We start from the raw sequence: 27,229 nt of genomic DNA, 5'->3' as shown, positions 1-27,229 counted from the left end.
TCATCTAACTTCATAGCTCTTAAGAGGATAAAATCACTAAAATTGCAAAAGATGCCATTTTCTGAAGCTTATACATAGCAAACTCAGTACTATACGTAACACTGGAAAGTTCTGTTGCTGAACGAACTACTTCGATAAACAAATGAAAAAAAGTATTTCAATGACGACTAGGTTTCTAGATATCTACATCTACATCCATACTCCGCAAGCCACCTGACGGTGTGTGGCGGAGGGTACCTTCAGTACCTCTATCGGTTCTCCCTTCTATTCCAGTCTCGTATTGTTCGTGGAAAGAAGGATTGTCGGTATGCCTCTGTGTGGGCTCTAATCTCTCTGATTTTATCCTCATGGTCTCTTCGCGAGATATACGTAGGAGGGGGCAATATACTGCTTGACTCTTCGGTGAAGGTATGTTCTCGAAACTTTGACAAAAGCCCGTACCGAGCTACTGAGCGTCTCTCCTGCAGAGTCTTCCACTGGAGTTTATATATCATCTCCGTAACGCTTTCGCGATTACTAAATGATCCTGTAACGAAGCGCGCTGCTCTCCGTTGGATCTTCTCTATGTCTTGTATCAACCCTATCTGGTACGGATCCCACACTGCTGAGCAGTATTCAAGCAGTGGGCGAACAAGCGTACTGTAACCTACTTCCTTTGTTTTCGGATTGCATTTCCTTAGGATTCTTCCAATGAATCTCAGTCTGGCATCTGCTTTACCGACAATCAACATTATATGATCATTCCATTTTAAATCACTCCTAATGCGTACTCCCAGATAATTTATGGTATTAACTGCTTCCAGTTGCTGACCTGCTATTTTGTAGCTAAATGATAAAGGATCTATCTTTCTGTGTATTCGCAGCACATTACACTTGTCTACATTGAGATTCAGTTGCCATTCCCTGCACCATGCGTCAATTCGCTGCAGATCCTCCTGCATTTCAGTACAATTTTCCATTGTTACAACCTCTCGATACACCACAGCATCATCTGCAAAAAGCCTCAGTGAACTTCCGATGTCATCCACCAGGTCATTTATGTATATTGTGAATAGCAACGGTCCTACGACACTCCCCTGCGGCACACCTGAAATCACTTCGGAGGACTCCTCTCCATTGAGAATGACATGCTGCGTCCTGTTATCTAGGAACTCCTCAATCCTATCACACAATTGGTCTGATAGTCCATATGCTCTTACTTTGTTCAATAAACGACTGTGGGGAACTGTATCGAACGCCTTGCGGAAGTCAAGAAACACGGCATCTACCTGTGAACCCGTGTCTATGGCCCTCTGAGTCTCGTGGACGAATAGCGCGAGCTGGGTTTCACATGACCGTCATTTTCGAAACCCATGCTGATTCCTACAGAGTACATTTCTAGTCTCCAGAAAAGTCATTATACTCGAACACAATACGTGTTCCAAAATTCTACAACTGATCGACGTTAGAGATATAGGTCTATAGTTCTGCACATCTGTTCGACGTCCCTTCTTGAAAACGGGGATGACCTGTGCCCTTTTCCAATCCTTTGGAACGCTACGCTCTTCTAGAGACCTACGGTACACCGCTGCAAGAAGGGGGGCAAGTTCCTTCGCGTACTCTGTGTAAAATTGAACTGGTATCCCATCAGGTCCAGAGGCCTTTCCTCTTTTGAGCGATTTTAATTGTTTCTCTATCCCTCTGTCGTCTATTTCGATATCTACCATTTTGTCATCTGTGCGACAATCTAGAGAAGGAACTACAGTGCAATCTTCCTCTGTGATACAACTTTGGAAAAAGACATTTAGTATTTCGGCCCTTAGTCTGTCATCCTCTGTTTCAGTACCATTTTGGTCACAGAGTGTCTGGACATTTTGTTTTGATCCACCTACCGCTTTGACATAAGACCAAACTTTCTTAGGATTTTCTGCCAAGTCAGTACATAGAACTTTACTTTCGAATTCATTGAACGCCTCTCGCATAGCTCTCTTCACACTACATTTCGCTTCGCGTAATTTTTGTTTGTCTGCAAGGCTTTGGCTATGTTTATGTTTGCTGTGAAGTTCCCTTTGCTTCCGCAGCAGTTTTCTAACTCGAAGTGAAAAGTTTGGAACTGTTTCCAAGGCGGGGAAAACTATCAGTTTCAAAACAATTAAAGTATTTCTCTTCCTAATTAGAAAAAAGTACTTATTTTAGAAATAGAGACACTGTCGAGATCTACGCTGTACGTGAATTCCAGATTTATTCGTCATTTCTGTGAGAGACAGACACATGAAAATGATTTTCTGTCGCCGCAAAGAGAATGTAACTGCTAATAGAAATTGGTCAATAGCCGTTGACTGTACTATAACGAGTTTTCTTCCGGAGGAAGGCGTTGGATGCCGCCCTGGTAAACTATATGTCGACGGTATGGTGTGCTCAAGCAGAAACTCGGCGGCAGGGAGCGCTCGGTGAGGCGCCTCTCTGTCTCAGCGCCATTATGCTGTGCCCCGAACTACTCTTCGTCAGCAGTTGGCGGCACTGTAATCTGCTCCCCTGACGCGAACACAATGGGGGGCTTTCCCGATTTCCGCTTGCAGCAGACGCCAGATCCGTTGCTCCGCGCGGCGGAAACCGTCTACGGCAGCGCCAACATTGTCGATGCGGCAGCCACTCACGAATACTGCGCCCGCACATCTCAGACAAAATGCGAGGCAAACTGACCGCAGCAGTACCACTGCGCAAGCCACCAGTTACTCACACTGTGCGTCTTGCTTCACACACAATGAACGGTAATACTCCTTACAGCTCTTCTACTACTGGCGCCTATACCAGCTCAACTGTTGTCGTTGTTGTGGTCTTCAGTCCTGAGACTGGTTTGATGCAGCTCTCCATGCTACTCTATCCTGTGCAAGCTTCTTCATCTCCCAGTACCTAATGCAACCTACATCCTTCTGAATCTGCTTAGTGTATTCATCTCTCGGTCTCCCTCTACGATTTTTACCCTACACGCTGCGCTCCAATACTAAAGTGATGATACCTTGATGCCTCAGAACATGTCCTACCAACCGATCCCTTCTTCTAGTCAAGTTGTGCCACAAACTCCTCTTCTCCCCAATTCTACTCAATACCTCCTCATTAGTTATGTGATCAACCCATATAATCTTCAGCATTCTTCTGCAGCGCCATATTCCGAAAGCTTCTATTCTCTTCCTGTCTAAACTCAATCTATACTCGATGTTAACAAATTTCTCTTCTTCAGAAACGCTTTCCTTGCCATTGCCAGTCTACATTTTATATCCTCTCTACTTCGACCGCATTCGGGAGGATGACGGTTCAATCCCGTCTCCGGCCATCCTGATTTAGGTTTTCCGTGATTTCCCTAAATCGTTTCAGGCAAATGCCGGGATGGTTCCTTTGAAAGGGCACGGCCGATTTCCTTCCCAATCCTTCCCTAACCCGAGCTTGCGCTCCGTCTCTAATGACCTCGTTGTCAACGGGACGTTAAACACTAACCACCACCACCATCTACTTCGACCATCATCACTTATTTTGCTCCCCAAATAGCAAAACTCCTTTACTACTCCTAATCTAATTCCCTCAGCATCACCCGATTTAATTCGACTACATTCCATTACCATCGTTCTGCTTTTGTTGATATTCATCTTATACCCTCCTTTCAAGACACTGTCCATTCCGTTCAACTGCTCTTCTAAGTCCTTAGCTGTCTCTGACAGAATTAAAATGTCATCGGCGAACCTTAAAGTTTTTATTTCTTCTCCATGGATTTTAATACCTACTCCAAACTTGTCTTTTGTTTCCTTCACTGCTTGCTCAATATGCAGATTGAATAGCATCGGGGAGAGGCTACGACCCTGTCTCACTCCATTCCCAACCACTGCTTCCCTTTCATGTCCCTCGACTCTTATAACTGCCATCTGGTTTCTGTACAAATTGTAAATAGCCTTTCGCTCCCTGTATTTTACCCGTGCCACCTTCATAATTTGAAAGACAGTATTCCAGTCAACAGTGTCAAAAGCTTTCTCTAAGTCTACAAAGGCTAGAAACGTAGGTTTGTCTTTCCTAAGAATCCGCGTTACTATTTTGCAGCTGTGACTCATTGAACTGATGGTTCTGTAATTATCACATCTGTCGACACCTGCTTTCTTTGGGATTGGAATTATTATATTCTTCTTGAAGTTTCAGGGAATTTCGCCTGTCTCATACATCTTGCTCACCAGATGGTAGAGTTTTGTCAGGACTGGCTCTCCCAAGACTGTCAGTAGGTCTAATGGAATGTTGTCTACTTCCGGGGCCTTGTTTCGACTTAGGTCTTTCAGTGCTCTGTCGAACTCTTCACACAGTATCCTATCTCCCATTTCATCTTCATCTACCTCCTCGTCCATTTCCATAATATTGTCCTCAAGTACATCGCCCTTGTATAGACCCTCTATATACTCCTTCCACCTTTCTGCTTTCCCATCTTCCCATAATTTCTGTCTAACGAACCACGACATTTCTCTTAAACTCGCTAAAAACTGACGTAATTTGCGAAGTAGAAACCAGGACACTCCCCATAACCTTACAAGAGTAAATTAATTAATCGAAATATTTTATCAGCTTTGTGATGACTAGGCGCTGCAGTCTGGAACCGCTCGACCGAAACGGTCGCAGGTTCGAACCCTGCCTCGGGCATGGATGTGTGTGGTGTCCTTAGGTTAGTTAGGTTTAAGGAGTTCTAAGTTCTAGGGGACTGATGACCTCAGAAGGTATGTTCCATAGTGCTCAGAGTCATTTTTGTGATTACTAGCGTTTGTTGTTCTCCCAAAACAACGGTTCTTTGAAAGAGCTTAGTATATTTTGTATGACAGTATTGTGCGATAACACGCATTCCACAAAAAAAAAAAAAATTGTGTGTGAAATCTTATGGGACTTAACTGCTAAGTTCATCAGTCCCTAAGCTTACACACTACTTAACCTAAATTGTCCTAAGGACAAACACACACACCTATGCCCGAGGGAGGACTCGAACCTCTGCCGGGACCAGCCCGCGTTTCACAATTGCTGATGATTTCGTTCTACCCAATGTCACATTTTCTGCCGCTTCGGACTCATTAGAAAGTTAGGAACTTAGTCTAAAATAGAGTGTTTGAGTTTTAAAGACATATGATATTTAACGGTATGATAGCACATTCATAAATTCACTCCTATTACAAATTTTTCCCCTTTTGAACGAATCTGAAACAAAATAACAGTCCATTTTGAAGTGCTTGCAGAGTACACATTTGATTTATGTACTACGATATGATCCTTAATATCTGGTGTTTATAATTAAACATTAGCTACTCACAGAGCCCCAGTGTGGGATCTATTTATTGTATGGCAGCGACACTTGCTAGGTATGCTAATGTGTTAATGCAAAACCGATTTAAACTGGGAAAAAAAATAGTTCCAATTTTGACCACCGGGTGCAAACATGGCGGTGTGAATGCAAGAAAGACGTGTAGATATGTTTCCACGTGTAATGGATTGGGTACCGGACATGAGTAGAAACTGTCGAAACAGTGAAGAAGGGGTAATGTTGATTATGTTATTAACCACCGCTTACACTATTCGTTCAATATGGGCACCCGAGACGTTGACGAGATGCTATACAGCGCCGGATTTGCACCTCGTGGCCAAAATTGGAACAAATTTTTTCCAGTGTAAATCAGTTTCGTTTTAATGCATTACCATATCTATCAAGTTTCGCTGCCAATCGATAGCTGACAGCCAACATTTGAGCTCTGTGAGTAGCTGCACTTTATTTATAAGCGTCTGGTATTTGCTCTTCCCCCATGTGCAATGAAAACATAACACAAAATGCAGATTCTACTTCATACCCACCTATCCCCCGTTTTACGGAGAACCATTTTTCTAAATACTTTCCTTGGAGTTAACACTTCGTCTTTGGCATTTTGAGTTCACTTAAAGCAATAAACACTTTACTTAACAAATAACCGCCATACGATTATGACAGAGAAACAGAGAACCACAATGTTGCAAAGCTTAAATGTAGTGAGATAACATGAGAGGCGTATGAGTTTCTAATCAAAGACTTCTTCATCTTCAAACAAATCTGCGCGGATTATCGTTACGTTTCTTGGATCGTGCTGATACTGATAAAAAAGCAAAGTGGTGGTAACTTACATTAGGGACAGATATTTGGAGAACGATCGTGTGTTACCAGTCTACCGCCTCACATCTTCCGCCGCTGACAGCTAGCACAGTTTGCGGAAGATTTTAAACAGATACTAAGTTATTTAGACTTGTCACATTGTATTTTCTTCGGACTTCAACGCTGTGTTCAGTCATCTTTATCATCAAACTATTCTAATGAGATTGTATTTTCTCTGCATTATTTGTCAGTGAGCTCAGTGAGTTGTTTAAATATTTCGCCATTTCCTAACACATCAGTAAGTACGTTTTCTTTAATAGTTGAGTTTGGGTGCAATCAGTCAAAATATTTTAATTCGGGAAGCTGTAATTAAATGCCATAACTTGTTTCGGGCCAGTAGCTTCGCTTGTTTTAGTACAGCGTCATAGTTGTTAGCAACATGTCGTTTGCTACTGTACTTCGAAACAATATCAAAGAGTAAAGACTATTTTATGTGTTGTGTGGGATACTTAAGAAATACATACAAATATTCTAACGTCGATGGAATTAAAAACATATAAAATGAATTAGTTGTGCGCTCTTATACAATGAAGCGCCAGAGAAACTGCTATAGGCATGAGTCTTCAAATGCAGAGATATGTAAACAGGCAGAATACGGCGCTGCGGTCGGCAACGCCTCTGTAAGTCAACAAGAGTCTGGCACGGTTGTTAGATCTGTTACTCCTGCTGCAATGGCAGATTATCACGATTTAAGTGAGTTTGAACGTTGTCTTACAGTAGGCGCGCGAGTGATGGGACACAGTACCTCCGAGGTAGCGTCGAAGTGGGGATATTCCCGTACGACCATTTCAGAAGTGTATCGTGAATATCAGGAAGAACGTAAAACATCAAATCTCCGACATCTCAGCGGCCGGAAAAAGATCCTGCAAGAACGGTACCAACGACGACTGAAGAGCATCATTCAACGTGACAGAAGTGCAACACTTCCGCAAACTGCTGCAGATTTCAGAGCTTGGCCATCAACAAGTGTCAGCGTGCGAACCACTGAACGAAAGATCAGCGATGTGGGCTTTCAAAGTCGAAGGCCTTTTCGTGTACCCTTGACGATTGCACGACACAATGCTTTATGCCTCACCTTGGCCTGTCAACACCGACATTGGGCTGTTGATGACTGGAAAAATGTTGCCTTGTCGGACGAGTCTCGTTTCAAATTGTATTGAGCCAATGAACGTCTACTGGTATGCAAACTACCTCATGAATCCATGGAACCTGCATGTCAGCAGGAGACTGTTCAAGCTGGTGGAGGCTCTGTAATTGTGAGGGGTGTGTGCAGTTGGAGTGATACGGGACCCCTGATATGTCTAGATACGACTCTGACAGGTGACACGAACGGAAGCATCCTGTCTGATCACCTGCATCCATTTATGTCCATTGTGCATTCCGACCTAACTAGGCAATTGCAGCAGAGCAGTGTGACACCCCACACGTTCGGAATTGCTGCAGATTCTCCAGGAACACTCTTATGAGTTTAAACAGTTCCGTTGGCCACCAGACTCCCCAGACCTGAACATTATTGAGCATGTTTGGGATGCTTTGCAACGTGCTGTTCAGAAGAGATCTTCACTCCCCCATTCCTCTTACGTGTTTATGGACAGCCGTGCAGGATTCATGGTGTTAGTTCCCTCCAGCACTACCTCACACATTTGTCGAGTCGATGCCACGTCGTGTTGCGGCACTTCTGCGTGTTCGCGGAGGCCCTTCACGATATTAGTCAGGTGTATCAGTTTTTACGCTCTTCAGTGTGTAACTGAATAACAGGAACATAAGAACATCCGACATGGATAAAATAACACGGTCGTTTGGTTTTCTACACGTTGCAGCTTTCTCTAATAACAAATGAAAGCAATACATATTGAGCCGTAGTAAAAATTGCCCTTTTGAAGAGCGTAGTGTGAAGCAGTCGCCCTCCGTTTCTGGCGGTGGCGCCGCTGTGGCAATCGCAGCTTTGGTGTCTCCCTCTGGTGGGAAAGGGGAAGGTTGCCTGTTTACGTGCATTTAAGGGGCGCTATCAGCTCGCCAGTTGGTCAATCTGGGTCAGTCTCTCGTCGCCAGCTTGCTAGTCTGTCTCTCGTCCGCATTTGCTAGGCAGTTAGTGTCTGTCCTTCGTTCGGAGTGCTAGTATGTCTGTCTCAGCGAGTGGTCGGCTGGTCGGGGATTAGTTCCTGCATCTGAGTCTGCGCGTTAGGCCACCAGTCAGCTCGAGTTTGCTCAGGCAATGGTCATTGGCGGTTGGATCGATCGGTTGGTCGGTCGCGCACTGAGACACAAGATGACTCGTCCGTCTTGAACGTCGACGCATATGAGGTCGCCACGTGAGTCCAGTGGGCCGCGGCGTGTAGCGAGGTGTAGTGACTTCGCGGTCGAGACGAGAGCAACAGGAGTCAACCCACGACATCAGTATGGCCGGTGCGAGCTGCGACGCCGTGAGACGGGAGATCGGCGCGCCTTCCTGCGTTCCTTGAAGCGGCTAGCAGCGGACGGTTCGGGAGAGCGATTTGGGTGTGCTGCGCCAGCTCTTCTCGAGAAATCGCAGTTCATTAGAGGTTAAGTGATTGGTGATATGTTGTTTGAATTACTCTTGTTGAATTCTACTTGTTTTCTTGGTGAGGTCACCAGCCGTTTTGCTTTTGGGTTGTCCCACCATTCTTCTCAGTTTGCCCACCCGCAGGAAGGTGGTTGTTTATAAATTGCTTGGTCCGCTTTTCTTTTGTGGAGTAGGGGCGGGTTAGAGCAATCTGCGGTTCGGGTTGTTCGGTAATCTCCCTATCAATCTACCGTACATTAGTAGTTGCCTCTGTCATGCTTGTCGGATTTGGTGTGTTAACGAATTTATTGCTTGGAGTGCAACGGCCTAATACCTGAAATATGTGTTGATCTTCGGAAAGTTTGATATTATGGCCTATGATCTTGAGAGGCGGTATCTGTGTACTGAAGAGCATCTTAACTATTGTTTGGCCAACCTTGTAGATTTTTATATAAGATTGCACTTCATGGGCTTTTATTTAAATGATCATTTTAGTATGTAAAGTTGACACCCTTTCACCGTAAGACTTTTTTTGGAAGTTAAAATCAAGTTGCACCTTCGGTGGCAAGGTTAATATTTTAATTGTTAGTGCTGTACCATTTCCATCCCTCCTAGAGGGGGTGCATATGGTTAAAATGGCTCTGAGCACTATGCGACTTAACTTCTGAGGTCATCAGTCGCCTAGAACTTAGAACTAATTAAACTTAACTAACCTAAGGACATCACACACATCCATGCCCGAGGCAGGATTCGAACCTGCGACCGTAGCGGCCGCTCGGCTCCAGACTGTAGCGCCTAGAACCGCATGGCCACTCCGGCCGGCTAAAAGGAATTTTGTCATGATTTCATCAGTTACTCCCTGGCACCTACTTCCATGCTTACATAGTGTGATTAAATTTGTTAAAGTTCTTGATGAATCGCTAGTAAATAAAATAAATTCTTAAGAATATTCTTAGAAAATAAATCACGGTTCACATATATTTTTATTTAATTTTTTATCTTGTAAATTTACAATTAAAAAGTTTGGGGCAATAAACCAACGAAACAAGCGCTTCCAGTTACTAAACAATTTAGTTGTTGGTCTAAGGTGGAAGTTTCATACCAGTATCAAGAGATACCGGCTGACGGCTGTCCAGGTGTCCCTGGAACAGAAGTGCCACGTGCTGCAATCATTTATCTCGCGAGTCCAGACAGCATTCTGCAATTAGCGCCCCACTTCGCCAGATTGCAGGTGCCGCCGCCAGCGCGTTAATCACAACAAACACGTCGATGAGCGGCGCGCCTGCCCCTTCAGTGCACAGACAGCGGCGCCGCCATTAATCAACTCCGAGGAGGGCGCTGCCAATACAGACAGGTGGGGCAGTCAAGTTACACAAGACCGGCTGGCAGCCGAGGAGGGAGGCAGCAGTGACAAGTAGGGATGGGGAAAAAGCCGATCGGCCAGCACCGATTCCGGTATTTTAGCCCTGAATTACCGGTACTTCCAGGCATTTGTTCGGTCTTGGTTTTATTAGGTGTGTTTTGTTTCTATTTTTTTACTAATAACCGTAAAAAAATAGAAATATCAATCAGCTAGCAGTGTAATTTTTTTTAAAAAATAAACCTGTTTTAAAAAAGGAGCTATTTTAATAATGGCAACCAATGCTGTACAATCGCAAGAAGGTCACGAGATGTTCAATTGAGTCTTTTATTAGAACATGCTACGCGTTTCGGGATTACACCCATCTTCAGACATCTGTTACAAAAAAGTACAAAACATAAGCGAACAGCACACTCAACACGTCTCAACGTTACAGAAAATGAAATTCATGATATTTGTGATTTGAAATATTGCATTATTCTAGAAAAAAATGGTTCAAATGGCTCTGAGCACTATGGGACTTAACTTCTAAGGTCATCAGTCCGCTAGAACTTAGAACTACTTAAACCTAACTAACCTAAGGACATCACACACATCCATGCTCGAGGCAGGATTCGAACCTGCGACCGTAGCGGCCGCGCGGTTCCAGACTGTAGCGCCTTTAACCGCTTGGCCACCACGGCCGGCCATTATTCTAGAAAATGAGGAAAGCAATCATTGCTATTTTCATAACAATGCCGACAGGGCAACAAACACATGGCGTAAGACTTGGTACAACACTGCTGAGACAATACAGTGATCAGGCAGACACGACACCGACCAACTATAGGTATAAACTAGTCCGGGAGATAGCAGCGTCACAAGCGAGGAATGACTGCCAGACACACCACGGTGCTAATAATATCAGTGAGCGAGCCGTCCGTGTCTAGAATGGGGAAGGCGTGCGATTTATCCGAGTTTGAAGAAGGGCCCGGAGGCTCGGTACGGAAACTGCTCGACTTTTAGGGTGTTCGAGGAGTGCTGTGGAGAGTGTCTTTAACAAGTGGCAAACCGTAGTGAAATCACGTCCAGACGTCGTGAGGTTGGACGGCGACCCCTCATTACAGATGTCGGACGTCGTAGGCTGAGCAGACTCGTACAACAGGACTGGCGGCGAACTGTGGGGGAACTGACATCAGACTTTAATGCTGTGAAGAGTTCAAGTGTGTCTGAACACACAGTGCACCGAACATCCCTAACTATGGGGTTCTGCAGGCGACGACGCATGCACGTGCCAATGGTAACACCAAAATATCGGCAACTAATACTGACCTGGGCATGTGACCACCGGCACTGGACTTTGGCGCAGTGTCAGGGCGTTGCGTGGTCTGATCAATCCCTTGCTGATCGTGCCGATGGAAGATCGCCAATCGGTCGTCTTCCAGGAGACATCTTTACTGCGGGATGGAGACAAGCTCTCGACGGCCCTGGGGATCATTCATGTGGGTATCGATGGGTCTTGTGGAGCTCGGCCAAGAAGTATCATACACATCCCTCCATAACGATTATGTTTCCCGACGGCAGTAGCATTTTTCAGCAAGATAATGAGCCATGTCACAACCCCAAGGGTGTGATGCAGTGGTTAGAATAACACAGCGGCGAGTTCCCATTGATGTGCTCGCCCCTCAACTCGCCAGTTTTGAGCGCGATCGGACACATTTTGGATGTGAGTGAACTTACCGTTGGAGCTCATTGCTCCCCTCCTCAGAATTTACAGGAAATTTTTACGAGAATCGGGTGACTTGTGTGTGCAGACGGGGCCCCAGCTCCCTTCAACGACGTACCAAGATCTCATCGCTTCCGCGTCACGATGTGTCGTAGCTGTTATCTGTGCCAAAGGTGCACATAACGGCTGTTGGAGAGGTTGTCATATTGTTCTGGCTTATCAGTGTATGTCCCTCTTACCATGTGTCGTGTCTTAAAGCACGTGCCTACGTGCAGTGTGCAAGACTTCCCCCACCTACTCTATACGGTAATTTCTCGCTCTCAAGGCCGAACCCGCTGTACGAGGGGCGTTTGAAAAGTCCGTGCAAAGTCCGAGAGATGGCAGCACAGGAGCGTATCGATGTCATGTTTAGTTAGTAGTACGAGGTGCATTCAAGTTCTAAGGCCTCCGATTTTTTTTCTAATTAACTACTCACCCGAAATCGATGAAACTGGCGTTACTTCTCGACGTAATCACCCTGCAGACGTAAACTTTTTTCACAACGCTGACGCCATGATTCCATGGCAGTGGCGAAGGCTTCTTTAGGAGTCTGTTTTGACCACTGGAAAATCGCTGAGGCAATAGCAGCACGGCTGGTGAATGTGCGACCACGGCGAGTGTCTTTCATTGTTCGAAAAAGCCAAAAGACACTAGGAGCCAGGTCAGGTGAGTAGCGAGCATGAGGAATCACTTCAAAGTTGTTATCACGAAGAAACTGTTGCGTAACGTTAGCTCGATATGCGGGTGCGTTGTCTTGGTGAAACAGCACACGCGCAGCCCTTCCCGGACGTTTTTGTTGCAGTGCAGGAAGGAATTTGTTCTTCAAAACATTTTCGTAGGATGCACCTGTTACCGTAGTGCCCTTTGGAACGCAATGGGTAAGGATTACGCCCTCGCTGTCCCAGAACATGGACACCATCATTTTTTCAGCACTGGCAGTTACCCGAAATTTTTTTGGTGGCAATGAATCTATGTGCTTCCATTGAGCTGACTGGCGCTTTGTTTCTGGATTGAAAAATTGCATCCACGTCTCATCCATTGTCACAACCGACGAAAAGAAAGTCCCATTCATGCTGTCGTTGCGCGTCAACATTTCTTGGCAACATGCCACACGGGCAGCCATGTGGTCGTCTGTCAGCATTCGTGGCACCCACCTGGATGACACTTTTCGCATTTTCAGGTCGTCATGCAGTATTGTGTGCAGAGAATCCACAGAAACGCCAACTCTGGAGGCGATCTGTTCAACAGTCATTCGGTGATCCCCCAAAACAATTCTCTCCACTTTCTCGATCATGTCGTCAGACCGGCTTGTGTGAGCCCGAGGTTGTTTCGGTTTGTTGTGACACGATGTTCTGCCTTCATTAAACTGTTGCACCCACGAACGCACTTTCGACACATCCATAACTCCATCACTTTCGACACCACATGCCTCCTTCAACTGCCAATGAATTTCAATTGGTTTGACACCACGCAAATTCAGAAAACAAATGATTGCACGCTGTTCAAGTAAGGAAAACGTCGCCATTTTAAGTATTTAAAACAGTTCTCATTCTCGCCGCTGGCGGTAAAATTCCATCTGCTGTACGGTGCTGCCATCTCTGGGACGTATTGACAATGAACGCGGTCTCATTTTAAAACAATGCGCATGTTTCAATCTCTTTCCAGTCCGGAGAAAGAAAAACGGAGGCCTTAGAACTTGAATGCACCTCGTATTTTTGGAAAGAACGCACACTAAGTTTCAGCCATATTGGTCTATGTATTTGTGTTTGGCATTCCTGTCAATCAAGGAAGTCGAGTGATTGTCAAAAAATGGACGAAAAACAATTTCGTGTGATGAACAAACACGACTTTATGAAAGTCAAAACGCATCAGGAGGCTAAAGAGAAGATTGATAAACATTACGGTAACTCTGCACCATCGATTAGAACAGCTTATAAGTGGTTTCAAAAATTTCGGTGTGGCCATATGGGCACAAGTGGTGCTGAACGTTCTGGACGCCCTGTGGAAGTTACGACTCCAGAAATCATTGATAAAATCCATGACATGGTGATGGATGACAGAAGAGTTAAGATGCGTGAGATTTCTAGTGCTGTGGGCATCTCGAATGAATGGGTACATAACGTTTTGCATAAACATTTGGACATGAGAAAGCTATTCGCAAGATGGGTTCCGCGATTGCTCACGCTTGACCAAAACCGGAATCGTGTGAAGTGTTGCAATGATGGTTTGCAGCTGTTCAGGAAGAATACGCAGGACTTTAAGCGTCGTTTAGTCACTGTGGATGAAACATGGATACATTACTATAGTCCTGAGACCAAACAACAGTCTAAACAATGGGTTACCAATCGAGAATCTGCACCAAAAAAGGCGAAGACCATTCCTTCGGCCGCAAAGGTTATGGCGAATGTCTTTTGGGACTCGCAAGGGATAATCCTCATCGACTATCTGTAAAAGTGTGAAACTATTACAGGTGCATATTATTCATCGTTATTGGACCATTTGAAAACCGAGCTGCAAGAAAACTGGACAGCAAAATAGTCCTTTTCCATCATGACAATGAACCAGCACACACCTCAGCATTTGTGGTCGTAAAATAATGGAAGTTGGATTCCAGCTCGTTTCACAGGCTCCGTATTTTCCAGACTTGGCTCCAAAGGACTATTATTTGCCCCCCAAATTTGACGAAATGGCTGGCGGGACAAAGATTTTATTCAAACGAGAAGGTGATTGCAGCAAATAATAGCTATTTTGCAGACTTGGACAATTCCTATTATTCAGAAGGGATCAACAAATTAGAACAGCGTTGGAAGAAGTGTAAAGTCTAGAAGGGGACTATATCGAAAAATAAAAAAGGTTTACCCTAAACACGTAAGTAGTTTTTATTTTTGCACGGACTTTTCAAACGCCCCTCGTATTGTAGAATGGCATTAACCCTAGTCTGGAGAATTTTTTTTTACGTAGTGATATAGCTGTGAAGTAAAGTGTTTCATTTGCTTTAAAAGATCAAAGATTTGCCTGCCAGTTCTATGAAGTAATAAAAAGAGGAAAAAATCATTGTGACCTAAAAAATTAAAAACTTAACAACAGTTCATTCATAGTACAAAAACAGAAGATAACTTATACGCTGCCCGTGTCTGTATAATATACCATTACCTGCCAGCAGCCCTTGAAAAGGGACAAATTAACACGAAAGATAAAGTAAGACAACATAACATTCACCTTTTAACACTGACTATTCGTGATGCCTAAGTATAGGTATTACTGCCAACTGCAACATGATTTTTAACAGTGTTTGAAAAATTTTGAACCAATAGTAGAGGACTGGTAGTATTCAACCACTCATCACTTTTCAACGATAGCAGGGAATAGTGGGCAGAATAATTTCTTGCCTATTTAATTTAATATTTTGATTCTATGTATCTTGAAACTGAGAGAGTCAAAATTTTTCAATCTTTGTTCGAATCCTACCTTTATTAAGGAAATAACATGAAAAAAAACCGAAATTCGATTATTTCAGAAACAGGTTATTCTGAAACGTTTTAATAGGTTAAGCTGTAACTAACCTGTTTCTACGGGTTATTACGTTAATATTGGGAATGTAAATACTTATTGCTTGGGAAGTTAACGTGAGAAGATTAGGGTCGCCACCGACTCTAACCATACAACTAATCGACGGTTTGGTCGTGTCGGAAAATAAATTAATTTGATCACAGACGAAAAACTCACAAAAATGCATACGTCGTGATGTCGCTCATAGCGGATACAATGTAATTAATAGTATTGCCCGCGCACTGTTCACGACAATCAAACATTTAAAATAAAATAGAAAATGCATGAACACTGCATAAGATCAGCTCCCAGAACACACCTTAAAATAAGACTTAATCTAAAGTACTTGTTTTAAAATATAAAAGGAAACTAATCACTGGACCTGTGCGTAAGGAAACGTGTTGGATGTGCTAACGGGAAAGCTATGAAGTGAGTGGCTTAGGTGCAAAAACGTAACCTCGGAACACAAGAGAAAATTGTGGATAAAATCATTTATTCCTAAAACATTTAAGGAAAGCATCGATACATTCACCGTTATAATCTACTCCTAAAGTCATTGGTGTGAATCATTCATACCACTGCTGTTGCCTGATCGCAATAACTCGTAAAGCGTACACGTTTCGCAATACAACCGCGTGCTCACGTGGTTTGTGAAGACGCACTTCGTAGGTATCGTGTCCAAGTTGCAACAATATCACATCACACAATCATGAGCGGTTAAAGTTCTTTAAAACAAGCATGAGACCGGACAGTTAGTGATGACGGTAGCCCAACAAAACTTTAATGTTCAACCACGTGGTCGGCTCCCCACGGACGAAAGATACATTAAGAAAGGAAAATTTACGAGAAAGCAAAGCTATTAATATTTAGAGAATTGAAAGCTTATACAGGCACAGCTGAAGGCAAACAGACATTCGTACAGAAGCGAGTGCTCACTTCTTATCGACACCTTTGTGTGGCGCTCTTCCGGTGGATCCAAGTCTGCTATAGAAATTTACTAAGTGAAACATCTGCCAAAGATTTGCATTCCTTGCTGCGACAAGGCAAAGCAATCCTTCAGAGTTGAAAAGCGAGACCAAAAGCTAACAGCTCTCCCCTCGCCAAGTAACAACGCGCCACGCGGTCAATCTAACTCAACCTTCTTCGACTGGAGCACAGCTGTGGACGCTTCCCGTACTGGCGGCAGACTGCCTCCCGCTTCTTCTCCAGCCTCTTCCACGCTCCGTGTGGCCCGGAAAACCCAAAGATGCCATTTCCGCCACCAACCTAACGCAGGTGGATTTCTCACAAGTAGCGAAAACCTCTTCGCCTACTTGACCACTACGAGAGTTGGCTGTTCTGTACAACTCCTGCTGAATCTGTTCGACTATCGCAGACTTTCTGCAGCAGAATACGCCACCGTCTAGCAACGTGACACACAACCACATTCATTCAACCACACCACTATGATAATTATGAGAAAAGAAGAACAAGGAAGCAAAGAGAAATGCTAGTGAAAATGGGCTACCGGACTAATGAAAGGTGGCTACAGGACCCTTTCATCACCCCAAACGTCCCGGAGAAGACTGTGCCGCGAATTTTCTCGCCATGCTAGGAAATTCGCCAACAGTCTTCGAAACAAACGTACCCTAACGAGTAACAATTGCAACAGCAAACAGCAGCACAAAAGAATTGATTAATCTCTTATGTCCAAGTGAGTTTTATCTGACCTTAGTCAATAATTGTGACCTCATGCGGTCCGCAAAGCAAACAGAACAAATTAAATTAAGTGTGATATTCTACGCTAACATCATGTCATCTGACCTACTACGACCACAACCATGAGATATTATTTTAAAATTGCTTTAACCAATTATCAAAAGTTAACATAGATAAACAGGTACATAATATATATAAATATATAAACAAATACAATGATGCAAAATCATTATCACGAACCGAAACAGTATCAGCTGGTGCTGAGATATATAAAAACATGCAAATGAAAGTGCAAAATACAATATTCACAACAAATACGGTGATACAAAATCATTAATCAACCCAATGGAATGACAGCTGGAAAAAACCGATACTTCAGTTATAATCGCCATCCCTAATGACGAAACTGTTCTACTTGGCGTACAATAGAGATGACTCAGGCGAAATACCCACCGATTTACAAGAAAAATGCATTTAGTCCAGTTGTAAAAAGGTCAGATGCTGTCACGTGTAGTTGCAAAGTAGTTGAACTGATTACAATATTTGCAGCAGTATGCAAAACCTGCCGTGAGCAGACCTCAGTGATGATCAAGCACGGTTACACTTAAGTACTGTATACGAATACCCGAAGCAGTACTGAAATTATGTGTTAGCTAGGAGAGGGGCCAAGGTACTGCAGCTGGAAGTAGTGGAGAGGAGATGATTCTAGGACGCAGTTGAGTGCTACTTCAATCCGAGAGTGGGTGTTACGACACAAACAAACACAAGGACTTTTCTGTCAGTGTGTGTGTTTTTTCATTTAATGTATCTGACACAATAAGGTAGATGATCACCGTTTCAGCACACCTCACTGCCGTGGTTGTCTGACGAAGTCGGTTACGCAAACTTGCACGAGGGCGTGCTCAATAGTAATGTCTCCGAATTTTTCACTGAAAACTCTTAAAGATTTTTAAATAAAACAAACGTTATTAGCAATTCACATATTTATTCATCATGTCTACATATTTATTTCTCAATATAGTCAGCCTGGAGGCGAGCACATTTCACACAGTGAGACACCAGTTCGTTGATACCGTCACTGTACAATGTTTGACGGAGAGAAACAAGAGGATGATCCATATGTGGACGAACTCTTCGAATTCGAAACTCGATTACAGCTCACTGTTTCTCATGTAACGACATAGTTTTGTGACACACCGCCAGGTTACACACTTCAATCTGAAGCGCTCTAACAGCAGAGGGCTGAAGATATGTAGACATCAAGAATAAAGGCGTAGAATGTTAACAAAGAATTTTTTCATTTGGAATCTAAGAATTTTCACGTAATAATTGGGAATCATTACTTCAACACGGCCCTGTATATCTAATGCCTTACAGTAACTATGGCAGTGAGAGAATTCAACACCGGCCGCGGTGGCCGAGCGGTTCTAGGCGCATCAGTCCGGTACCACGCGACTGCTACGGTCGCAGGTTCGAATCCTGCCTCGGGCATGGATGTGTGTGATCTCCTTAGGTTAGTTAGGTTTCAGTAGTTCTAAGTTCTAGGGGACTGATGACCTCAGATGTTGAGTCCCATAGTGCTCACAGCCATTTGAACCATTTTTGAGGATTCGACGAACCAACGGTATAGAGATGGACAGTGATGTGGCAAGTTCGCCTGTTTATATGCTCTGGCACAAAACAGCTCAAGCGGACAAAGAAGAACAATGAATACAATCTTCTTATGGCGGAAGGAATCGAACTGTTTTATCATATTCATCAGAGAACAGCGCCAGAGACGATGGTTTGAATGAAGTAAAAGGTTGATATTAAGATGAGTGGGAAACACATGTCAGATATCTGAAAGATAGAGAGAAGAATTAAACTGATCGTAAAGTTTAGTCAGTGCCCTTCAGACTAACTACTGTCTTAACGACTGCTTAATGATGAGTTTACATTTTGCTGACATTTCTATGGAATTCATTGACCTTATATTGCCTGCTTCTGTGGTGCAGGCCGTAGGGGTACTATCAAACTGAGATGTTTAAGACATCGATATTTGCCCACAAATACATCAGTAAGACCAATGTACATTCCCTATCTAAATGAAATGCAGCAAGACACTGAGTGAACTCATTTTCTTATTTTTACTCTTTTCATTTTGCACTCCTAGGAGTGGAGTGGGCTGTTCGAAATCCGACACGTTAAGAGTGGCGATTGTTTTCAGTCAATTATCAGACAAGCTGATAGTGGGGAAAATGGGGGATCCCAGTTGGGAAAAAATGGGAGGGACTTACCAGTTCCAGCATACGCTTTACAACCAAGGCAAACCTCTCGCAAGCGTTGAACCCGGGGATTTTAACCACATTAACTTATTCCTAGGACATAATCCTTCTTTAAAGATGTTGTCCCAGCCAAAACACAAAATGTTGTGTGCGTGTGAGGTGTGTAAATGTTGTATGTATGTGTTGTTGTTGTTGTGGTCTTCAGTCCTGAGACTGGTTTGATGCAGCTATCCATGCTACTCTATCCTGTGCAAGCTTCTTCATCTCCCAGTACCAACTGTAACCTACATCCTTCTGAATCTGCTTAGTGTATTCATCTCTAGGTCTCCCCCTACGATTTTTACCCTCCACGCTGCCCTCCAATACTAAATTGGTGATCCCTTGATGCCTCAGAACATGTCCTACCAACCGATCCCTTCTTCTGGTCAAGTTGTGCCACAAACTTCTCTTCTCCCCAATCCTATTCAATACTTCCTCATTAGTTATGTGATCTACCCATCTAATCTTCAGCATTCTTCTGTAGCACCACATTTCGAAAGCTTCTATTCTCTTCTTGTCCAAACTATTTACCGTCCACGTTTCACTTCCATACATGGCTACACTCCATACAATTGCTTTCAGAAATGACTTCCTGACACTTAAATCTATACTCGATGTTAACAAATTTCTCTTCTTCAGAAATGCTTTCCTTGCCATTGCCAGTCTACATTTAATATCCTCTCTACTTCGACCGTCATCAGTTATTTTGCTCCCCAAATAGCAAAACTCCTTTACTACTTTATGTGTCTCATTTCCTAATCTAATACCCTCAACATCACCTGACTTAATTCGACTACATTCCATTATCCTCGTTTTGCTTTTGTTGATGTTCATCTTATATCCTCCCTTCAAGACACCATCCATTCCGTTCAACTGCTCTTCCAAGTCCTTTGCTGTCTCTGACAGAATTATAATGTCATCGGCGAACCTCAAAGTTTTTATTTCTTCTCCATGGATTTTAATACCTACTCCGAATTTTTCTTTTGTTTCCTTTACTGCTTGCTCAATATACAGATTGAATAACATCGGGGAGAGGCTACAACCCTGTCTTACTCCCTTTCCAACCACTGCTTCCCTTTCATGTCCCTCGACTCTTATAACTGCCATCTGGTTTCTGTACAAATTGTAAATAGCCTTTCGCTCCCTGTATTTTACCCCTGCCACCTTTAGAATTTGAAAGAGAGTATTCCAGTCAACATTGTCAAAAGCTTTCTCTAAGTCTACAAATGCTAGAAACGTAGGTTTGCCTTTCCTTAATCTTTCTTCTAAGATAAGTCGTAAGGTCAGTATTGCCTCACGTGTTCCAGTATTTCTACAGAATCCCAACTGATCTTCCCCGGGGTCGGCTTCTACTAGTTCTTCCATTCGTCTGTAAAGAATTCGTGTTAGTATTTTGCAGCTGTGGCTTATTAAACTGATAGTTGGGTAATTTTCACATCTGTCAATACCTGCTTTCTTTGGGATTGGAATTATTATATTCTTCTTGAAGTCTGAGGGTATTTCGCCTGTTTCATACATCTTGCTCACCAGATGGTAGAGTTTTGTCAGAACTGGCTCTCCCAAGGCCGTCAGTAGTTCCAATATTCTGTTGTCTACTCCGGGGACCTTGTTTCGACCCAGGGCTTTCAGTGCTCTGTCGAGCTCTTCACACAGTAACATATCTCCCATTTCATCTTCATCTACATCCTCTTCCATTTCCATAACATTATCCTCAAGTGCATCGCCCTTGTATAGACCCTCTATATACTCCTTCCACCTTTCTGCTTTGCCTTCTTTGTTTAGAACTGGGTTTCCATCTGAACTCTTGATGTTCATACAAGTGGTTCTCTTATCTCCAAAAGTCTCTTTAATTTTCCTGTAGGCGGTATCTATCTTACCCCTAGTGAGATACGCCTCTACATCCTTACATTTGTCCTCTCGCCACCCCTGCTTAGCCATTTTGCACTTCCTTTCGATCTCATTTTTGAGACGTTTGTATTCCTTTTTGCCTGCTTCATTTACTGCATTTTTATATTTTCTCCTTTCATCAATTAAATTCAATATTTCTTCTGTTACCCAGGGATTTCTACTAGCCCTCGTCTTTTTACCTACTTGATCCTCTGCTGCCTTCACTACTTCATCCCTCAAAGCTACCCATTCTTCTTCTACTGTATTTCTTTCCCCCATTCCTGTCAATTGTTGCCTTATGCTCTCCCTGAAACTCTGTACAACCTCTGGTTCTTTCAGTTTATCCAGGTCCCATCTTCTTAAGTTCCCACCTTCTTGCAGTTTCTTCATTTTTAATCTACAGGTCATAACCAATAGATTGTGGTCAGAGTCCACATCTGCCCCTGGAAATGTCTTACAATTTAAAACCTGGTTTCTAAATCTCTGTCTTACCATTATATAATCTATCTGATACCTTTTAGTGTCTCCAGGGTTATTCCATGTATACAACCTTCTATCATGATTCTTAAACCAAGTGTTAGCTATGATTAAGTTGTGCTCTGTGCAAAATTCTACCAGGCGGCTTCCTATTTCATTTCTTAGCCCCAATCCATATTCACCTACTACGTCTCCTTCTCTCCCTTTTCCTACACTCGAATTCCAGTCACCCATGACTATTAAATTTTCGTCTCCCTTCACTGTCTGAATAATTTCTTTTATTTCATCATACATTTCTTCAATTTCTTCGTCATCTGCAGAGCTAGTTGGCATATAAACTTGTACTACTGTAGTAGGTGTGGGCTTCATATCTACAGTATCTTGGCCACAATAATGCGTTCACTATGCTGTTTGTAGTAGCTTACCCGCATTCCTATTTTCCTATTCATTATTAAACCTACTCCTGCATTACCCCTATTTGACTTTGTGTTTATAACCCTGTAGTCACCTGACCAGAAGTCTTGTTCCTCCTGCCACCGAACTTCACTAATTCCCACTATATCTAACTTTAACCTATCCATTTCCCTTTTTAAATTTTCTAACCTACCTGCCCGATTAAGGGATCTGACATTCCACGCTCCGATCCATAGAACACCAGTTTTCTTTCTGCTGATAACGACATCCTCTTGAGTAGTCCCCGCCCGGAGATCCGAATGGGGGACTATTTTACCTCCGGAATATTTTACCCAAGAGGACGCCATCATCATTTAATCATACAGTAAAGCTGCATGCCCTCGGGAAAAATTACGGCCGTAGTTTCCCCTTGCTTTCAGCCGTTCACAGTACCAGCACAGCAAGGCCGTTTTGGTTATTGTTACAAGGCCAGATCAGTCAATCATCCAGACTGTTGTCCTTGCAACTACTGAAAAGGCTGCTGCCCCTCTTCAGGAACCACACGTTTGTCTGGCCTCTCAACAGATACCCCTCCGTTGTGGTTGTACCTACGGTACGGCTATCTGTATCGCTGAGACACGCAAGCCTCCCCACCAACGGCAAGGTCCATGGTTCATGGGGGGGGGGGGGGGGGGGGAGGGGGTATGTATGTGTATGTGTTAGTAAACAGAGGACAGTGTCATTTCATGTCGTGATTAAACGCAACAGCTCGGAGATTTATTAATACGTAATTTCGCTTAACTTACTTGTAAGCAACGGGTAAACACGTGGTTCAAATGTGGTTATTTCTTGAATTGCTTCTTTATCTGATGAAGGAAGAGTCATTTTGCAAGCTTAATGTTAGTTAATACATCACAATTCGATGTTAAATTCAATATGAGGACAAAATTTGTACTGTAATTCCAATTGCCACTTCTTTTTCGAACTTAATAAAACGTAATACAAGGCGAAAACTGGATGACCACCGCAGGTTTTAATTCCTGTAGACAGCAACCTAAATATGGGAATTGTTCCATTAAAGTTCCATTCCATACTCTATCTTAATTTTGTTCATAATTTACATATTAATAAGATAGCTTACAGGTTACATACATTTACTCATAGAGCCAGTACAGATATCGGGTGCTCTGTTTTGTGTACACACTAGTGAATAGTAACACTTCTGGAAGACACAAGGACAATCAGTTCGTAGTGACGTAATAGGCTTTGTGGCGTCGACTTCACTCCATTGAACTCCCACGCAAGATTTATGCAGTGAACTGCACATGGCACATTACATCAGTATGTTTACACAACTCATCAGTTAGGTCGTTCTAATTCAGATACATCACGGTGTGAAACTACCTAGCATGGAAACATAGCCTATACTTTCACTAATAACAAGTTAATGAATATAGTCGAATTTAATCATTGATTACGTCACAAACTTACTTTACGGAAATATATTATTGGTAGAAGCCATTTCTAAGCAAAACATGAACGAGGACAGCAATGATCAGCAATTTACTGTTACAATTTTACATTTTAGAGAAAAAATTAATTTATTTTCTTCTTACAAATTCAGCACAATCGAGCAATTAAAATCATTATCACAGACCAGTAGAATACCTTTAAAAACTGTAAGCTATTAATCAATGCTTCAATTTTCTTTTCTACAAAAACCAATGTCAGGCCAAATGTCCTATGATTCGTGACTGACCAAATATATAGAGCTATATTTAAATTGGACCACTTCACCCGGAAGTGGCGGCAGAAGTTGCTTAGTTCTAGTATGAGCAATGCACGTGTCTGCCATCAGCGTCTGTAGGTAATTTTTCGAGCCTTGTTAGTTGTGTCGGCATTTGATTTTTATTGTTCACGACATTAACGTGTTTGAAAGAAACTGATAGCACGTTCTTTCAATAGGAGCACAACAGCCAACAAGCTAGAAATTCTGCGAACAGTGTTGCTGTTGTGGTCTTCAGTCCGAAAACAAGTTTGATGTAGCTCTCCACACTACTCTATGCTCTGCAAGCTTCTTCACCTCCGAAAGATTATTGCAACTTAATGTCCTTCTGAAACTGCTTAGCCATCGCTTGGTCTCCCTCTAAAAATTTTGCTCCCCACAGTTCCCTAAAACATTAAATTGATCATCCCTTGGCCGGCCGGAGTGGCCGAGCGGTTCTAGGCGCTACAGTCTCCAACCGCGCGACCGCTACGGTCGCAGGTTCGAATCCTGCCTCGGGCATGGATGTGTGTAATGTCCTTAGGTTAGTTAGGTTTAAGTAGTTCTAAGTTCTAGGGGACTGATGACCGCAGCAGTTAAGTCCCATAGTGCTCAGAGCCATTTGATGATCCCTTGATGTCTTAGAACGTATTCTATCAACCGATCCCTTCTTTTAGTCTGGTTATGCCACAAATTTCTTCCTAACCTCCCCCTCCCTCCGTTCAGTACCTCCTCGTCAGTTACGCCTTCCAAAAACTTAAATCTATATTCGATGTTAACAAAATCCTCTTCTTCAGAGATGCTCATCTTGCAATTGGCCTTTTATATACTCTCTAATTCGGCCATCATTAATTATTTTGCTGCTGAAATATCAAAACTCACCCACTACTTCAAGTGTCACGTTTCCTAATCTAATTCCGTCAGCATCGCCCGATTTAATCCGACAAAAGTGAACCTAATGATATTCGACTCTGGATATTGCCATAAAAAAGAAGACAAGGTGTTCAGTTAATATTTTGAAGGACCTTACCGGACTGGTGGCGTTCCAGAGATGTATACCGTTATAAAAAGTGTTGGAATAGACCTAGTAAGTTACACGTTTCTACTTTTTCTCAAAGTAGAATGTTAAAACGATATGTGTATCACATTTTGAAAATGTGGACAAAACTGAATACACGAACCATGATATGAATTAAGTGTTCGAGAAAGATATCATGATTATCTGACTTCATTCAAGCAGTTTCACCGTCGGAGCGTTCTGTGGTGTCTGCAAGCTGATGAAACGATGCTATTTACATCTCCGTACCGAGAATATATAAAAAGGTTTTGCCCTTACTATTTACTCTCTTCAAGCGACTGTCGAGGGAGACGGAGACAGGTGACGCTGTCGGCCCTTCAACAAAAGTGACGAGGGAAGTAGAGCAATGCAAACAGACGCATAGCCCTAAGGATTTTGAGAAGCCCTTCTGCAGCTGTGTTTAATTCTCAGAATCGATTCAAGCTGTGTCAGAAGGGCTTGCCACAAAATCCGTTGATTCCGCTTCTATAGGCGACTGTGAAGGGTTTCCAGCGGTCTAATTGAGAGAGAAGCCATAAAAACCAGGTGCCGCGCTGACGGCTTCCCGCTGAATCGCGTATTTCTGCGTATCGCCTCCGTCGTCACAGCTCCCGTGCTGGGAGGTGGTGCATCACATTGTCACACCGCTTGACAATGCGTGAATGCCGTAGCCTTTTCGTCTTAAGAAAGAGATGAGTAATATAGGAAAATCCAATTGCTAAATGTACGTCACTCTGTTTACGTTCTTCGCCAGTGGTACTGAAATGGTCGTCACGCCTTCTACATTGTGTTCCACGGCTTACAATCTACACCTTCGGCCATATTCATGGGAATGTAAGCCAATCGGTATGACGTAGTGCGATGCAATTTAAAGAATTCTCCGCCGGTTTCGTAAATCAAAAACTGATTGCAATCACTGTGTATAAAGACCGAATCTGTTGTTTCAGACTGTAAACTGTTTGTTCATCGTAACCTGAATTATCGTGCAATAAAAGTTGGTTCTCATGCAACATAAATGGCACTTTGGCTACGGCATTAATATTTTTGAAATTAATAAATGAATGAAAAGTGCGAGTTTTTTTTTTTTTTTTTTTTTTTTTTTGTACAACATTACTTTTGCTGCGTAAGCCGGTTTTCGGCTCACAAGGCCACCTTCAAACATTCACTGACTGCCATCGCAAAAGAGTTTACAATGCTTGTAAACGACACTGGAAAAGAAGTTACATATTCAGACTGAAGTAGAAACGTACAGTAAATATCCATCTTTGACAGTGTGGTGGTAATGCAATGTAAATAGTAAAAAGTTGAACAGTATATAAATATATATGCAGTAAACAGGAAAAAACTGCAGCAGATGGTTCAGATGGCTCTGAGCACTATGGGACTTAACATCTATGGTCATCAGTCCCCTAGAACTTAGAACTACTTAAACCTAACTAACCTAAGAACATCACACAACACCCAGTCATCACGAGGCAGAGAAAATCCCTGACCCCGCAACTGCAGCCTAAAAACTGCATAACAGTTTATATTAATAAACATAGTCAATAAAATAAAATAAAATCAGTACTTGACAAGGCTACTTCAAGAAGTACAAAACATGGAGAGTGATACACGGACCGGTTAAAAAAAGAAAGAATTATCAATGTAACTACAGAATAATAAGGAACTTAAGCAATAGCAGTAACATAAACAGGAATGAATAAATGCAGGAAATGGAAGAGCGTGAGGAAACATACAGTAAATGCCGTCTTCGAAAGAGTGGTGCTGCGTAACAAGTTGAACAATATACAAATCCAAAAGGAGCAAACAGGAGAAATATTAACACTATACTCAAAACTGTGCCCACTATGTTACAGTTTTATTAAATAAATGAACCAAGTAAAATAAAAATAGTATCTTGATGAGGCAACTACAAGTGGTATTAAAAGTGGAAAATAATACAGTTACCAGTTACAACAAAGACATTTCTTCAAATTATCCGTTTCTTTCCATGTAAATCTTTTTACTTATTTCTTGTTTATCAGGTTTCATAGTATACTTCAGGTTTTCGCCTCATGTTTCCTACTACCAACATTAATTAAGTTGTATCATTCAGAAAAGGCCTTTGATACGCTGCCCATAGAAGCTATGTGGAAAGTCTTAGAACGGTTTTGATGCCCTGAACGCTTTGTTCGACCGACTGGGGCTCTCCACGATGACATATGTGGGGAAGTGCTATACCAGAATGAAACATCTGACAAATTCCCCATTATTAATGGTCTCAGACAATGATGCTTGCCGTGTACCTTGCAGCC

This window comes from Schistocerca cancellata, chromosome 9, assembly GCF_023864275.1.
Source record: "Schistocerca cancellata isolate TAMUIC-IGC-003103 chromosome 9, iqSchCanc2.1, whole genome shotgun sequence".
Classification (NCBI taxonomy): domain Eukaryota; kingdom Metazoa; phylum Arthropoda; class Insecta; order Orthoptera; family Acrididae; genus Schistocerca; species Schistocerca cancellata.
This window is presented reverse-complemented; position numbering follows the sequence as displayed.